The sequence below is a fragment of the Aquarana catesbeiana genome, linkage group LG01 (genome assembly GCF_042186555.1).
Source record: "Aquarana catesbeiana isolate 2022-GZ linkage group LG01, ASM4218655v1, whole genome shotgun sequence".
Lineage (NCBI taxonomy): Eukaryota > Metazoa > Chordata > Amphibia > Anura > Ranidae > Aquarana > Aquarana catesbeiana.
This window is the reverse complement of record NC_133324.1, coordinates 245,294,045-245,312,735: the sequence shown is the minus strand read 5'-3', so window position 1 is coordinate 245,312,735 and position 18,691 is coordinate 245,294,045. Positions and strand designations below refer to the sequence as shown.

Genomic DNA, 18,691 nt, shown 5'->3' with positions numbered 1-18,691 from the left:
TTTCACACCAGAGACCTCAAAAGCTCTGAATTGGTAAAAAGGGCTGAGGCAATAAACAATCTTAACTATGTCGGGGTCAGGGCTGGCTCTGGTGCATCTGGTGGAGAACCCGGCAGGGCATTAGTGGTATAATGTATCCAGGTGGCCCAGACTATATAAAACTAATCGTGATGGCCCATACATGTCGCCATCCACTCCTCCGTGGCCATAATATTATTCACAAGACGAACCCATTCCGCCTTCTTCCAATAAACGGGAATCAAGCGCCTTGCCGCAGTCAGAAGATGAGGCAGGACTGACCTGCGAGAATGGTGGAGAGGAATGGAGGGCACCTGAAGCAAAAGCTCCAATAGAAAATCAGGCATCTCAATGTCCAGAACAACTGTGATTTGGGTCCCAATATCTTGGTAGTAAGGTTGCAGCTTGGGGCATTCCAACCAAATGTGTAAGAAAGTGCCCCAGTGCCCACAATTCCTCCAGCAAGCGTCCCAAAAACAAATATTAAATATATTGCAATTTATCATTTCTTATAGTGGACTGCATTCGTTTTCATTTTTTTAAGCTAAGTACATGTTCTACAAGTACAGAAAATAAACTGCTGAAAATGTTGTTTCCTTAAAACTTCCTGTGCACTGGAATGAAACGTTATCAGCCTTTATAGCTATCTGTGAACTACAGAACACCTTCACCCTATGTAGTGGTGGCTAGTAGCATGTGGGAAAATGTAGTCCAAATCAGAAGAGCCTGGGTGGACAATGCTGTTCCTCTATAGAGTGAGCGTTGTCATCCTAGGGCAGGAAGGGTGTAGTCATCGCATCTAAGGACTGGTAAGCAGCAAAATGTTAACGTATACATTTTATATATCTTTCACTCACATCACCATACTCCCCTATTCCCATAGTAAAAATATAAATATAAAAGTCAGTTATACACCAGTTAGTCCTATTCTCCCAATTTTACACTTCTTTGTCATCTGCATAGGTGTGCGCATCACGCTGCATTAGGTTGTGCACCCCAAATCTCAAACACACATGCCTTTCTCTGCAGCCTCATCTGCACTGCACAGTGAATGATTGGGAAGTGCTCTGTGCTGAGCGGCTTCTTGCTCATTCACAAACCGAAGCATAGTAAACACAGTTTACTATGCTTCGGTTAAGAATGAACACAGTGAGTGTGCCCACTGTGTTCATTTAGAAAAGGAAGGGGAAGATAAATTACATTAGTAATTAATTAACATAACATTATTGTAACATTAATTATTACATTACTAGCCCTTTCCCCTGCTCTCCATTCTGAAACATCCCCCACAGCAGCCGGGATGAGAGGAGAAGAGGGAAGCTAGCAGCACTGCTGGGGGGAAAAGGTGCAACACAGGGGGATTCTGCACATAGTGATTAGGGTGTGCCCAGGCACACTTGGCACACCCTCTGCGCACGCCTATGGTCGTCTGCCATCACTTCTAGAGGATTTGCCACATACACCAAGAAGGGCACTGCTAGTATTTAGGAGGAATGCATGACACAGGGTACATGCTTGGACACAATTAACATTTCTACATGTTCCCTGTAACAGAGCAAATCTCCACTTTTCAGTTCAGGTCCACTCTAAGGATTCTTGCATGTTACCGTACATTAGACGTACAGCCGTGCAGAATGACACTTGCTGTTGTGACGACTGGGAGTCAGAGCTGCAGTGTATTTTAGCCCATTGAGATACATTACAGAAACTGGTGTACACAGATATATACACATCAGCGCTGGCACTCGCTTTTTCACATGCACACCTATGGCCTTAGATTTCAAAACGTAAAATTTTACACTTTGAAAAATACACCCATACATGTGCGCATGCTGGTCAGTAAAAACAGACGTCTGATACGCGGTTTTACGGCACCTCAGCCACTTACAAACTGTAAATAACTGATTGGATGGGGCTTTTCAAACACTGCGGCCCCAGAAGTTTAAACAGCACCGCTTGTCAAACTTGTCCACGGAGTTCAATAGGGCAGCACCGCAACTGAGTGTAATGTACACAATTGCAGCGCAGTAGTATGGCATTATAGGGTTAAATCAGGCGATGAAGAGGGAAAATAACACCACCTCACAGTCTGTCAAAAGACCTCTGAAAAGCAATCCGAATGCAGATTGCTCGTAAGGGGCACTGCACTAAACAGTGTGAAAGAGCTCTAAGGCTACTTTCACACTAAAAGAGTTGGCGGTAAAGTGCCGCTAATTTTAGCGGCGCTTTACTGTAGTTTTAGTAGCACTTTTCGGCTGCTAGTGGGGTGCTTTTAACCTCCGCTAGCGGCCGAAGGAAGGGTTAAAAGCAGCCGTGTTGCGGAGCTGTCGAAAACACTTTGGAGGCGCTTAGTCAGCGCTGCCCACTCATTTCAATGGGCAGGGATGTTTTGGGAGTGGTGTATACACTGCCCTCAAACCACCCCAAAGATAAAAACTGGCCAGTGGTAGGACAGTCTAGCATCAGTGTGAACAGGGACAACACTGTCCAATTTCTATCAGCTGGTCAAAGCAGTCCTATTACCCCTTGATGAAATATATAATTTTTTACAGAAATATATTTGATTGGGGTGCTGTTGCCGTAAATAGGGCATGTCAACTATAATGCCCCGTACACACGGTCGGACATTGATCGGACATTCCGACAACAAAATCCATGGATTTTTTCCAACGGATGTTGGCTCAAACTTGTCTCGCATACACACGGTCACACAAAGTTGTTGGAAAATCCAATCGTTCTGAACGCGGTGACGTAAAACACGTACGTCGGGACTATAAACGGGGCAATAGCCAATAGCTTTCGTCTCTTAATTTATTCTGAGCATGCGTGGCACTTTGTGCGTCGGATTTGTGTACACACGATCGGAATTTCCGACAACGGATTTTGTTGTCGGAAAATTTTATATCCTGCTCTCAAACTTTGTGTGTCGGAAAATCCGATGGAAAATGTGTGATGGAGCCTACACACGGTCAGAATTTCCAACAACAAGGTCCTACCACACATTTTCCGTCAGAAAATCCGACCGTATGTACGGGGCATAAGGCTCAATTCACAATTTGGTGTGTGAATGAGGGAAGTTTAACCACTTTAAACACTAAACCTTTTTCTGACAATTGTTGGTTTCAAGTTAAAATCATTTTTTTTTTTTTTGCTAGAAAATTACTTAGAACCCCAAAACATTATATATTTTTTTTTTTAGTAGAGACCCTAGAGAATAAAATGGTGGTTGTTGCAATATTTTATGTCACACTGTATTTGCGCAGTCGTTCAAATGCAAATTTTTTAGGGAAAAGACGACACTTTAATGAATAAAAAAAAAAAAAAACTAACCAGTAAAGTTATCCCAATTTTTTCGTATAATGTGTAATATTTTACGTCGCGAGAATCGTGATTTTTTTTTATCCTAAGCAAAAAAATCGTGATTTTCATTTTGGCCAGAATCGTGCAGCTCTAATGCATGTAGACAGGTACAAACCTGTGTAAGCATGTGTAAAACGCATGTAAACCCATATATGCATACACGCGCAAAGTCATTTGAAGAATTGTATATTGTATCTAAACCCTATAAAGTACTGTGAATACTTTAGGTGCATATTTTACACAGGATCTTCTAACAGCTCTGCCAGAAAGAACCTACCTTGCATGAAAAAAATAGGCATATGCCCATGTGAATTTTAAGGATTTGTGTTTTTTTTCTCTGTTGCTCCTGAAGCCCCTTGCTATATGGTATTTTTTTATAGTTTTTTTGGCATTGTTACACGTTCCCCATGACAATGCCTAACTTCCCATGCCTTTTTCAAAGCAGCTTGCCTATTATCCTTAGAAATGGGCAGAATTGACTAAAGCTGGTCACACACACCAGTAGAATTTAGCTTGTGCCGAAATTCCTGAAAAATCATTTGTCATAGCCTTCCATCTTGACCTCATTGGGTCAACTAATGCTGGCCGTACGCGTAACGTTCAGACAAATATTTGTACGTAAATTCTTTGTACATTAGATGAATGGACGAATGTTGTTCAAAATTTCACTTGCTTTTAACATTCAATTTTAAAATGAATATCATTTCTGAACGAAAAACCAAATACGCGGTCAGAAAATTTGTTTGATCGAGAACAGTTTTGTATTCTGCTCCTTTCAATTTTCCCATTACTGTGGTCAGAAACGAACGTCAATTTGACCCCACTTGGAAAATTGAATGAGCGTTCTTACAATCAAAATTCTCAAACAAAAATCTATACGTGTATGGCCAGCATTAGTTCAATCAAAATACCTTGAAATTTTGCCCAGACCTGCTACTTGAATGGAATTGCAGACAAAATTTGTATTTTTCCCCTGAACAAAAACCACATTAAGGCTGGCCACAGAAGGAACAAATTTATTTCCTACAACCACGGGTTGCAGGAAAAAAAAATTAGCTTGATTCCCCCACCAACACAGTCCCTTCGGGACCCTGCCAGGAGAACACAGTGATGATTGCTAGCAGCTATAACAGCATCTAGCAATAACCGCATGAAAAATCCAGCAGGCTGTTTTTACCCAAGTTGATTGATCGATTCACCCTGCCTATACATGATTTGAATCTCAGCCGGATTAGCAGGGATTTGAACTGTCTATGGCTGGCAGTTACAATTTCATTCAAAAATTCCCATCATGCTCCTTTCAATTTTCTCATCACTACATTTCAAAACGAACACTGATTTGATCCCACTAACTAGTAAAAATCAAATTTTCCAAAAATGACAATTTTTGAAGGAAATTCTATTAGTCCTAGGTCAGTTTAAAGGGTAACTCCACTTTTGTGGTAAAAAAATAGCAAATAAAAAAAAAAAAAAAAAAAAAAAAAAAGGACTATAGCATATATTGTTATAGCGACATATTGTAATTGAATGTTATTAAAAACTACCTTTCCTTTTCAATCTGCAGCTCTGTAATTTTCTGTAAAATGCAAAGCAATATGGCTAACTGGAGATGTTCTCTACACAGAATGTGTACAGTCCGCCCCCCAGAAATTTTCTGCTTGTGTGATTGGTTTACTGATTTTCCTGTCTGCACTAAGATACAAATCAAACTGCAACAAAAATGTTATTTTTGGTGAGATACTTCCAAAGGCAAATCATGTCTAAAGGGATACAGACCCTGCAACATTCCTCTTTACAGCCTTGCAGGTGCAGCAGCAGATTGATAATTATAAAATCACTCCCAGACAGATTCACTATGCACATGGACACAGACAAACAAACAGATATTTCTTCAGACTAACAAAAGGTAGGACTCTGCAGCAAAGTTTGGTCAAACCCTTCTAATGTACATAGATTACCCAGAGGGAAATGCTTGTATCTCAACAAAAGTGGAGTTTGGGCTCCAAATTATAAAATAGGATTTGCCAAACCTCTGGCAAATTCAACCTTTGCAAAATGTGCTCATCACTAATTTCAATGACATCTTTGACATATTCAAATAGTTTTGGTGCCAAAAGCCTAGTTCAATGAGTAATGTACCAGTGCTGAAAACGTCCTGGAAAAGAGAAATTTTACTTTACACAAACATGCACAAGTGTTTTGCATGTTTGTGTGCTGCAGTGTCATTCATTCTTAATATCATTCCAACGCACTTGCCAACGGATGTGTTTTACAGCGCACCACAGTGCACACTAATGCTCTAAAGTGCATTGTGGGGCAGTGCGTTACAAAAAAAAAGTAATGCTCCTTTTTGCTGCTTTTGTTGCAGTTAAGGCAGGCCATAAATAGTTTGAATCTCCGCCTGTTAAGCAGGAATTCAAACCGTGTATGGGCAGGCTGAATGTAACAAGTTGATCAATCGATTAACCACTAAAGGACTGGAAGAATTCCTGACCAGGCCATTTTTTGTGATACAGCACTGCGTCGCTTTAAGTGACAATTGCGCGGTCGTGCGACCTTGTACCCAAACCAAATTTATGTCCTTTTTTTTCCACAAATAGAGCTTTCTTTTGGTGGTATTTGATCATCTCTGCGGTTTTTATTTTTTGGGCTATAAACAAAAACAGAGCAATTTTTTTTTAAGAAAAGCAATATTTTTTACTTAGACACCGAATTGGTCAAACCGTATCAACAAAAAGTAAATAAAAAATCAATATATGGTGTTGCGCTCTAGTGAAAAATACTACCATAAATAAAGTGCTAAATGAATTAAAGTGCTTTATAAAGTGACATCACATGTGCAAAAACGCATAAAGTTGCTACATAATCACATATTCCTCAAATTGCATAGAATAGGATAAATAAAGGTGCTAATGCTGACACAATATGGGGTAAAGTCTAACAGTGCACATATATATCCAGAGAAAATTAAAATGCAGTAAAGTGCTGTGCTCCAAGTGACAGTCAGTGAAAATGCAGTCTTTCAGTGCATAGGTGATGTGAATCCTCTTCAGGGTGTTAAACACCTCTAGTGTGCAGTGGCTACCTTACCTTAATGCTGTAAGGTAACGGCGTGTTGTAACAAATGGTAGTGGTCAGTAAATCCTCCAATGACTGGCATCTGTCGTTTCTCTTGTGTAGTAGTGGCCAGGGGAAACATCAGTGGACTAGATATCCTAATATGCCTTGGTAGCCTGATGTGTGATCCTCACATATAATGATAGGTTATCTCTATATGCCTCAGTGACAGTGGACAGCCTCCCAGGTCCATAAACATAGAGTAAAGAGGACCCAAATCGTGAAGTACAGATATTTGAGGTTACAAGTTTAAAAGTACTCACATAGTGAACAGATAAAAAAATTAGATAAAAACGAGCAGCGAGCTTGTGGTCTGGCGTCACTTCCGGTGCCCGTGTAAGCCAATCCAACACGTATCGCCACGGTCACGTGACTTCATTAGGAACTTCCCTGATGAAGTCACATGACCGTGGCGATACGTGTTGGATACACTGAAAGACTGCATTTTCACTGACTGTCACTTGGACCTCAGCACTTTACTGCATTTTAATGTTTTTATTTTCTCTGGATATATATGTGCACTGTTGGACTTTACCCGATATTGTATCGTATTAGCACCTTTATTTATCCTATTCTATGAAATTTGAAGGATATGTGATTATGTATCAACTTTATGCGTTTTTGCACATGTGATGTCACTTTATAATATTTTTTACTTTTTGCTATAATAAATATCCCCCAAAAAATTATAAAAAAAACAAATTTCTTCCTCGGTTTAGGCCAAAATGTATTCTTCTACATATTTTGGTTAAAAAAATAAAAAATCGAAATAAGCATATATTGATTGCTTTGCGCAAAAGTTATAGCGTCTACAAAATAGGGGATTTTTATAATTTTTTTTTTTTACTAGTAATGGTGGTGATCAGCGATTTTTAGCGGGCCTGCGACATTTCGGCAGACAGATCGGACACTTTTGCCACTTTTTTGGGACCAGTGACATTTACACAGCGATCAGTGCTTTAAAAATGCACTGATTACTGTATAAATGACACTGGCAGGGAAGGAGTTGGCACTAGTGGTGATCAAGGGGTTAAATCTGTTCCCCCGGGAGGTGTTTCTAACTGTGGGGGGAGTGTACTGACTGGAGGAGGAGAGAGATCGCTGTTCCTAATCACTAGGAGCAGATAATCTCTCTGAACTCCCATGACATAATGAGGATCTGTTTGTTTACATTGACAGATCCCCGTTCTGGCTCTCTGTGGAGCAATCGCGGGTGGCCATCGCGGCCGCCTATCACGTGCATCAGCTCCGGCGCTGCGTGTATCTATTATACGAACCGACGTAAAGCTAAAGTGATTTGCGTAATAGAGCCAACTTGCCGCAGTATAATGACGGCGGCTGGTCGGCAAGTGGTTAACTTGGTTACAACCAGCCTGCTGCCTGCGATTATTATTATACAGGATTTATATAGCGCCAACAGTATTCACAGTGTTTAACAAAATGAAGGCAGACATTACAGTTATATTACAATTTAGTATAAGAGGAATCAGAGGGCCCTGCTCGCTAGAGCGATTATCGCTAGCGGCTGCTATAGCAATAATCACTGTTGGCTTCCCCCTCACCGCGAGAAGACAAGGGATCAACAGGAACTAACCCATGGTTGCAGGAAATAAATTTGCTCCATGTATGGCTGGTCTAAGGCTAGGTTCATACATATGCAGGTCGAGGAAGACATGCCAATCACAGATGCACAGAAGTGACATTAATTGTTAATAGCGCCCGCCAGGCATTGAAAAACGTGGCACGCACTAGCACCATGTGGTTTCGTGCGGCTGTGTTTTGAGAAAAGGGGTTGGGGACTTTTTCCCCGCGTTTCCCGCAGGTACAGTAGCTCATTCAAATGCCTGCGCAAATGTGACATGTAGAACCTGCAAATGCGTGAACGTAGCCTTGGGACAAACCTAGCCTTGGGACATACCTAGCCTTGGGACAAACCTAGCCTTGGGACATACCTAGCCTTGGGACAAACCTAGCCTTGGGACATACCTAGCCTTGGGACAAACCTAGCCTTGGGACAAACCTAGCCTTGGGACATACCTAGCCTTGGGACAAACCTAGCCTTGGGACATACCTAGCCTTGGGACAAACCTAGCCTTGGGACATACCTAGCCTTGGGACAAACCTAGCCTTGGGACATACCTAACCTTGGGACAAATCTAGCTTTGGGACAGGACTTTCATTTCAATGGGCTGCCCTAACACAACACACAGTAATGTGCTGCAGCAGTGTGAACCCAGGAGGTGAAAATAGGCGGTCGAGTCACATCTTTCCTGTTTCTGACGGCCTGTCAATACCACACACAAATTTCAAAATAGTAAATTTGGCAGGCACTGATGCTTTCCCACTGCCTCAATTGACTTCTATTGAAATACGCCACAAACGCACTGTAAATGCCGATGTCGTTACAATGTGTGTTTAGGATGCTGTTGTAAAGTGTCAAAACTGATTATTTCTTAATTTAACATTGTAAAAAAAATTTTAAAAATTACAGGATGTTTGGGGAGTGTCGTTTGACGGTACTTAAATGTTGGTGCTATGTGTCTGAAATGTTCATTATCATGCTAATGTGCGTTAAAGGCTGCTTTCATATTCGATGACTGTGTGAACTGTGCTGTAGCTAACTGATGATTATCTCAATCATATTCACCTTGGATCCAAAACTGCCCATACACTATACAATCGGATTGTACAATCTCCTTTAGATCTACCATCAGCTATATTGTGCAAGGACCTGCCGGATTTGACAAATTAAATGGATTAAGTTTGTCCTCATATTACATCGTTTTTGTACAATCAGATTGTATAGTGTATGGCCAGCTTTAGACTACAGTAAGCAATGTTTATCTACACAATGGACCTGCTGTCTGTGTGTGATTGGTGGAGCGCACTTTATATGGCCCAGGCTGAACATGCAGCAGAGATGGTACAGAGTAGGGTGCAATGCATCTGTCACAGGTAACAGCAAGGTCGGCCCAGGGATGTCCTAGCCAGGATGAGTGAGGATGTCGCCCCCTGTGTGAGCCCTCCCTCCACACCGTGCGATCTATAGGACAGTGATGGATGAGTGTGCGATCCTTACCTCCTCTCTGCTCAGACACCTCCGCTCCAGCAACCTGCAGATGCAGCTGTCAGGACACAAGGACCCGCCCATCTCATGACAGCTCAGCCACGCCCACAGCTGTGCAGCACAGGCTCCCTGGATGATGCTCTTCTAGGGCTCCGTGCTCTGGTTAAAGGGACAGCACGGGGTAATAAGGGAAGCCTATAATAGGGGGGTGCGATGAGGACAGGCACAAGGTGCAAATAAAACTCAGCAACATGGGTTTTTATTTCACATACAACTATACCTCTTTCTAAAAGGATACATTCCAGACATGGCTTATGATTAAATAATTTTGCACTAAGATATAGCAAGTAAAACATAAAAAATGACATGCTTTTCCCATGGAGGGTAGAGTATGGTGAAAAAAAAAAGGTTACTATATAACATCTAACTGTAAAATCTCATTTAGATCTTCCATCAACTATGTAGTGCGGAAGCCTGCCTGATTTCAATGCAATTAACTATTTAGATTTGGCCTCATATTATATATACTATATTGTCAAAAGTATTGGGACGTCTGGTGTAAATGTTGGTTGGGGTTCCCTTTTTTTTTTTTTTTTTCCCCTGGCACGGTGTATTTCCTATATTCCTGCCCATGACAATCTCATCCCTTAGGAATACCCGTTTCTTAAATGTTCGAGAGTCTTTTCGTGTCTGATTTCCTTAGAGCCCTTGCACACTGGGGCGGTTTGCAGGCGCTATTGCGCTAATAATAGCGCCTGCAAACCGACCTGAAAGTGCCGCTGCTGTGTATCCAGTGTGAAAGCCCCGAGGGCTTTCACACTGGAGCGATGCGCTGGCAGGACGGTAAAAAAAGTCCTGCCAGCAGCATCTTCGGAGCGGTGAAGGAGCAATGAAATCAATGGGACGGCGCAGCTATACCGCCGGCAAAGCGCCTCTACAGAGGCGCTTTGCGGTGGTATTTAACCCTTTCTCGGCCGCTAGCGGGGGTAAAACCGCCCCGCTAGCGGCCGAATACCGACAGTAAAACGCCGCTAATAATAATAATCCACAAGGTTTAGTAGTGTGTCCAGCAGCGACCTGTCCATTAGGGGCGCAGGGGCGCCGCCCCCCCATTCATTCGCGCCCCCCCCCAATCTACATGCAGGGTGCCAGACGCATGAATTCGTGGGGGTTTTATTTTATTTTTTTGAAGCACGTAATTAGGGCCAGAGGCTCTAATAGGCTTCACAAAAGGGTGGGCTCGCCCCCCCCCCCCCCCGACCGATGGAGCACCAGCTGCCACTGAGTGTGTCTATTAGAATGTTTGACCACTCTTCCAGAAGCGCTAAATGTGGAGGAGAACACCTGGCTTGCAGTCACTGATTCATCCCAAAGGTGTTCTATTGGGTTGAGGTCAGGACTCTGTTGCAGGCCAGTCAAGGTCCTCCACCCCAAACTTGCTCATCCATGTCTATGGTCAAACATTCCCATAGACACACTCCTAAACCTTGTGGACAGCCTTCCCAGAAGAGTTGAAGCTGTTATAGCTTCAAAGGGTGGGCCAACTCCATATTGAACCCTACAGACTAAGACTGGGATGCCATTAAAGTTTGTGTGTGTGTAAAGGCCAATACTTTTGACAATATAGTGTGTATATGCATACACACACACACATACTCACATACATACACATTTAAGAAGACGCGCACATACATAGTTGTGCTCATAAGCTTACATGCCCCCTGGCAATTTGGAAAATGTAGACAATTTTTCAAGAAAACATAAGTAATCAGACTTGAACACATCTCTTTTATTTTTAATGTGATTTATTAAACTATTAGGCATCACAGAATAGCACAAAAATGTAACGAATCATAGTATTAAAGGCAATCCATGATAAAATGTTTGCAAACCCTGGTGCCTCGCACACACGATCGGACTTTCCGACAACAAAACCGTGGAATTTTGTCCGAAGGGCGTTAGCCCAATCTTGTCTTGCATACACATGGCCACACAATTGTTGGCCAACAATTACGAACGTAGTGACGTACTACGTTGTTTTTCAGCTCTTTAGCGCCACCCTTTGGGCTCCTTATGCTAATTTCGCGTTAGTAGAAGTTTGGTGAGTGTTGATTCGCGCTTTTCATTTCGCACTTTTCAGTTCGTTTCTGAACGGCCGTTCGTCAACCAGACATGTTGCGGAATCGGAGGAGATAACGTGTTATTTATTATTGGCCTTGGAGTTATTGCTTTGACATTATTTTTTTGGTTGAATAATGTTTTGATTTGGTATCTTTTCTATATTTTTGGATGCATAGAATGCACTTTTTGGTTAAGTTCTATTGGCAGATAGCATGTCTAATTTTATTTATTTTTTTAATGCACAATAAAAAATTGTGTAGAATAATACTTGGCTATGTGTTTTACTTCAAATGACAGTTTGGGAGTAGGCAGTTACATTTTAAAAAATAAAATCAACAAGGAACAGCAACATAGTTGTATCTTTGATCTTAAAAACTACGGGATAATGGTGTTGTGGTAACTTGCCCAAATAAAAAAAAAAAAAAAAAAAGCATAATAATATTATTCTTGATATGACTAGAAAAAAAAAAACTTTGAAAATTTGTTTGCAATAACTCCATCAGTATCGCCAGCAAAGCAGCTTCATTATTATCCCCTTAAAGAAGAAGAGAATTGTGCGATCATTTGGAGATTTCATAATTTGCCGCGTCACAAATGTTAATTCTCCATTACGAACGCTAGTTCACAAGACCGACCGCTTCTGGCTCGTCCTTGCTTCCGAGCATGCGTGTTTGTACTTTGGACTTTTGTCCAACGGACTTGTGTACACACGCTCAGAAAATCCGACAACACACATTTGTTGCCGGAAAATTTGAAGACATGCTAGCCAACATTTGTTGGCGGAAAGTCTGACAACAATTGTCCGATGGAGCATACAGCCTGACATCGAACATTTCCCGTTGGAAAATCCGATCGTGTGTACGGGCTTTAAAGCTCCGTTCACATCTCGAGATTTGGGATCACGGGCAGAATTGCCATGATTCAGCCCGCAATTCCAAATCGCGGACGAATGCATGATGCGCTTTTGGGTGCCATTATACTAGTGGCACCCCAAATGCAATGCGATTCTGCCACGATCATCATGCAAGTTTCAAAAACACGCTGTGTTTGTTGCCCAAAGAGGAGCATGAGCTTCTTTTGGGTCAATAAATGCACATAGGGCAGCCTATAAAGTGAATGGGCTGCCCTATGTGCCACATGCAAAATGGCGTGCAAATTGCTCAAGTAAAAAGTGTAAATTCAGCCTTAGTTCTTAATATTGTGTATTGTCCCCTTTAGCAATAATGACAATTTGCAATATTTACTGAACATTGTGCATAAGGTCTTTATTTTCTCATTTGGTGAAGCTGGTCATTTGTTTTACCAAAAAGCTTTCAGGTTCTGTCTTTGGTTGTTTTGCATCAACTGCATGTTTTTAGATCTCCCCACCGTAAATCATCGATTTTGGCCTGGTTCACACCTATGCAGTTTGCATATTCCAGGTGCATTTTGCGTTTTTCAATACACATTTTTGATCCATTGAAGTCTATGGAACCAAAAGAAAAAAAGTCCCTGGCCCTTTCAATAAAATGCACAGATGTGAACGTGAGCTATAGGAAACCATGTTCATGGACTGTAGTGTGTTTCTGCAAAACTGAAAATGCACTAAGCAATGCACAGGTGTGAACCAGGCCATAGAAGTCAGAACCTTCACTTTTTTTCCTGATATTTATTTTTCTGATATTAAGCTACATTAATTTTACCATCAATTTTGATTAAATGTCCTGTGCTGCTGTAGCTCACACTCCCCAAAACCAAAGAGTTCCACCTCCATGCTTCACAGTAGGGATGGTGTGCTGTTGGGCTAGCAGTCATGGTTGTAAGCTTATTGGTACCACTGTCTATCTGTTGAAAGACTTTAACCTATCATGACAAACTGACTATGTGAAATGATTAATCTGTTTGTGGTTGTACAGTGAACAGTTCTTATTAAGGACATGCTGATAAACAAGACTTATTAGTGCTCCCTAAAACAGAAGCAAAGACTAGCACAAGCATTGGCTTGATCCGCCTTTAAAAACATGAATAATTAAACATACATGAAAAGATAAGTAATAAACACTTGTACATCTACAGTACACGAGAGGATGGAATTTACAAGATGGAAAAATATGACATTAGTAAAAAATAAAATGGCTTCTTTTGTGTAAAGGAAATGTAAGTTCAATTGTCTTTTTCCACCACTACCACATCTGGAGCAAAGACAGTTTGGAATTTAAAGGACACAGCATGGTGTGGCTTAAACTTTTTGAAAGACTGCACGGTAACCCCTCTAAACACCTCTTCTTCTCTTTGAAAGTCTGCAGACAGAGGGCTTTTCTGGCACTTCTGAACAGTTTTCCTCACTGGCTTTTCAGTAGAAGATACGTTGGACAGAACCTACATAAGAAACAAAGACAATGGCAATGGGATTTGATATATTAAAAAAGAACTAGAATCTGGAACACCCCTTCCACTTTTCTTTACCACTCCTATTAAGGCCCACAGCAATATGATGGCTTTTGTCCCTAAAAAATATAGTGGACATTCAGTACATTTGTTTAAAGTCTCATGCACACAGGGTTTAAAAAAATGCCGCATTTACAGGAATTTTGAGGGTTTTTTTTCAGACTGTAAAAGCACCTCTTTGTTAGCCTACGTGTCCATGCACACATAGGCGTTTACAAGCATATTCGAAGAGGAGTGTTTACAGGCTAAAAAAAAAGGAACCATCAAAAGCGCATTCAGGGGAGGAGCAGAAGAGCAGAAAAAAATCTGAACACTCCTAGATGCATCTAAATGCGCCTAAATGCTAGACTGTTGCTGTTTTTTTATCAATAAATGGTGCTTTAGGCCTCATGTACACTGCTGCTGCTAAACGGACGTTTGGGAGCACTTGGGCATTTTTTTTTCAGCTGCCCCTGAACTCTCCTCTATGTTATCTTATCACAGGGTCATTTATAGTCGTTTCTAGGCAGTTGAGCTTAGAAGCATTTTTTGGAACGCAAAAAAAATGGGTTCAGATGGATGTTGAGAGGCATTTGAAACGCCAAATGCCTCTAACAGCTTGTAAACGCTGCTAAACTCGGTAGAAGCCGGTTTCTAGCTGTCAAGTTAAATCATTTAGGAGAGGTTAAACAACATCCCGTGTACATGAAGCCTTACTGTTGTTATACAGGGTAATAACAGAATGCTTTGACCATAGGCAAAGAAATATGTGAAGAGAACATTACAAACTGTATACATAGTAACTCATAAGGTACAGTTGACAGGAGGCCATAAAGATAAAAAGAAGGGTAATATAGTCAGAAAACAAAACAAAATTCCAAATGGAGCTCAGTAGTGGTCCAGGGAGCCCATACTTTATCATATTTCCACTAACAACCTCTATTTATGTATATGAGCCTATACATGGGCAGGGCTGCATCGATCAATGCTTCCCAGGAAGAAAAGGCCAGAGAAGATGGCAAAATCCATTTCAGAAGAATCTCCTTTTTGGCATAGAATAGGAGGTAGGAATTTAATAGTTTTGAATGGTGAGAGGGCATCGTAAACCCCCAGCAGTAGTACCGGCAAAGACAATTGCAACCTAAGATTCATTTCATTGAACACAGCTGACCAATAAGATGATATAATTGGACAATCCCAGAACATATGGAAAAAAGTCCCTACATGCGTTCTGCATCTGGAGTATATAGGGTCTTTGTCTGGAAAAATACGATGTAATTTCTGGGGTGTGTAGTAAACTCTATGTAAAAAATTTCACCTGAATGAGCTTATCCCTGGAGGAGATGACCAGTTTGAGACCGTGTTCGAGGCAATCCTCCCAATCCTCCTTATCCAGTGATAGTATATCCCTGTGCCATACCTCCCATAATCTGTCCATCTTGGAGGGAATCTAATGTTGAAAGGGGTTTACTGAGATTTCCCAGATATAAAAGTTACTCAAGAGGCAACTGGGGAAATTGGGCCCTAGCGGGATGTCGCAACTGCAGGTACCTAAACCGCATCCATTGGGGCAATTAGAGGAGAAGTTCAGAAAATGACAGCAAAACATCCTGAGGCATAATGTCACCCAGAGATGTGATGCCATATCTGGCCCATATTTGGGGATCCGGAAGGGTACGGAACTGTGGCAAACTGACGTTCCCCCACAGTGGTTGAGCCGGAGACCATTGGTTAGGATGTAGAAATCGCCGCCTAGCAGCCACCCACACCCTCCATGTACCAGGTACCTCCGTATATGCCCCTGGGCCTCTGAAAGCAAACTTACGAAAGTCAGCCAAGAAGCCCAAACAAACCACCTCCAAACATATGCTAGATGTGTTTAGGCACGATTCAGTGTTTGAGCATTAATGGTCAGATAAAATTAATGACAATAATAAATTATTCTGGTCAATAGAACTCATTAACGCTCAAATGCTTGACGTGCTCAAACTCATGTGTAATACCTGCTTTAGGCATGTTTTTTAAGCATATTTTCTCCTGCCAGGAATAAAAGGTGTTCAGAGGACAAAGCAAATACCCATTTTGCATGAGGCCCTAAAGGGGACGCACTGTTTTTCTGTCTGGGGTTATCGGCTCTTGATTGGATAGATTGATAGCAGCGCAGCCACTGGCTCCCGCTGCTGTCAATTAAATCCAATGACACGGGGGGCGGGGCCGAGTCATACATTCGGCGGCTATGGGCGCCGAATGCTGGACTCGGGAGCACGCCCGCAAGGTAACCCCCTAAGGAGAGCGCTTCTCCTAGGGGGGTATCTGATGTGGGGAGGAGCCGTGAGAGCAGCCGGGGGACCCCAGAAGAGCAGGTTCGGGGCCACTCTGTGCAAAATGAGCTGCACAGTGGAGGTAAGTATGATATGTTTGTTATTTTGAAAAATAAAAAACAAACCCTTACAATCACTTTAAGCTGAGCTTCAGTGTGGAAGTGTGTCCAATCACAGCTGATCACATGTAAACAGACTTATCGGTTATTGGCAGCCCTTTCCTCACATGCTGTGTTTGCATGAGGAAAGGAGTGCTGATAACCAGCTAGGCTGTCAGCACAATGTTTACACTGATAATCAGGGCACGGATCCTAATTATCAGTGCAGCCCCATCAGTGCCACCTCACAAGTGCCCCATCAGTGCCGCCTCATTGGCACACATCAGTGAAGCAGAAAAATTACCTATTTGCAAGCTAAAAAAACATTTTTTTTATTTGTTTGTTTAGCAAAAAATAAAAAACCCAGTGGAGATTAAATGCCACCAAAAGAAAGCGCTATCTGTCTCAAAAAAAATTATAAAATTTCATATGGATACAGTATTGCATGACCGTGCAATTGTCATTTAAAATGCAACAACACTGAAAAAATTGGCCTGGGCAAGAAGGGGATGAAAGTGCCCAGTAGTGAATATTGCTTTAAATACCTGACTTTTTACTTCTATGTAGCAGTTTTATTTTGTGGCATTATCTTGGATCATTAATGTAATAAAATACAACAAAGCTCTACTGTATGGTAAAGATGATTAGTAAAAAGTGGCACATTTGACCTGGAAAGTCTCTTCCGTCACTAATAACTTTTTAAAATCTTAAGCCTTTGCATACACTTCACCCTTGTTGTAAAGACAATACCTACCATATGTCTCACACTCTCCCTTTCCTCCTGATCAGCAGAAATGTACTGGGCTAGGTCTCCATTCATGGGGTACACTACTACATGTCCATTGGATTCTTCCACCTCATTCTATGAATACATATTGCATTAGTCTACTATACAGTATTACACATACATCATATTTAGACTATGGTGACCAGATTTTTCAAATTAAATCCGGGGACATATTTTTTTTTTCTTTTATTGGCAAAAAACTATTTTATAAACATATTTTCCGCAAATTATATATGCAGTGTATGGGGTGTGTGTTTGTGGAATGATTGTATGATATATGTGTTATTTCTCACATTTCGTCAATGAGATAAGAAAAAAAAAAAAAAAAGATACTTCTTAGCATTGTTTGGGATATGACTACTAAATGTTAAGAAGATAATATAGAGAAAATAACTTGCAGGGAGGGATGGGGTGGCAAAATTAAAATCCAATCCAGGCAGGGGCGGCTCCAGACAATTTTTTTAGGGGTGCTATGGTGGCGTTTGAGGTAAAAGTGAGGGTGCTAATGTGGCTACCACACACCTATGGCTAAAGTGGCCAGAAGCCTCTGTATCCCTCCACAGGAAAAAGTCCCCAACTTCCTGGCTTCAGTAAAGGATTTTCAGGTAGAATAACATTTTAAATAATACTGTGACACATACAAGTGGTATATGAATTTTGGGGGTGCTGTGTGGGGGGTGCTTAAAGAATAAGCTCCTATCTGGCACTGCCCCTGAATCTGGGGACAAAACCAGGGACAAGACTTGGTCCGGAGACAGTGTCCTCAGTCCAGGGGCTGTCCCCAGAAACCCGGGACGTCTGGTCACCCTAATTTAGACCATAATATCAGATCTAGCTCAACTCTAGATGGCTTCTAAACCATGATAAACAAAATGTTATGTCTACCATACTTACTGTGCTACAGGCTTGGGCATTCCTATTAAACATCAGAAAAAATGGTGTGCATTTTGTGACTGGGTTAATAGTTGTCCGAAACTGAAATAAAATAGGATCCAAGTATTTATCCCAGTCCACTGCATGATCATTTACTGCTCTCCCGATTGAGGATTTCAGCACATCATAGGATTGGTCATCTAATCCGTTGTGTTCACAGGAATCTGTCACAGTTTGTGGTATATTCCACCTTTCACACAATAGCCTGCTGACCTGGAATTAGAAATTAGAAGAAGGCCTCATCAAGGTTCCCTATAACTTAAACATAAGTATCAGGCAAACAACATTCCATCATACCAGTTTGTGAACAGTTAGTGGAAAAAAGCAAGAGTACAAAGTTGATATACAGAATATCATCTTAACAAATTAAGTAAACTACATTTAATATAACAAAAAGAAAAAAGTCCTAAGAGAGTGTGTGTGTTCTTTTTGTGTGCTTGCTTTTCATACCTCCTCACAGAAG

General features: G+C 41.4%; 1 protein-coding gene across 1 annotated transcript in view; it reads right to left on the bottom strand.

Annotated features, from left to right (window-relative positions):
- The window catches only part of ABCB9 (ATP binding cassette subfamily B member 9), a 109,629-nt gene extending 99,929 nt beyond the window's left edge, over nucleotides 1-9,700 (bottom strand). Inside the window, exon 1 of the mRNA XM_073627445.1 lies at nucleotides 9,575-9,700. The gene's annotated coding sequence lies outside the window, so the exon portion shown is untranslated. The remainder of the gene's footprint in view (nucleotides 1-9,574) is intronic.
- Between the last annotated feature and the right edge of the window lie 8,991 nt (nucleotides 9,701-18,691).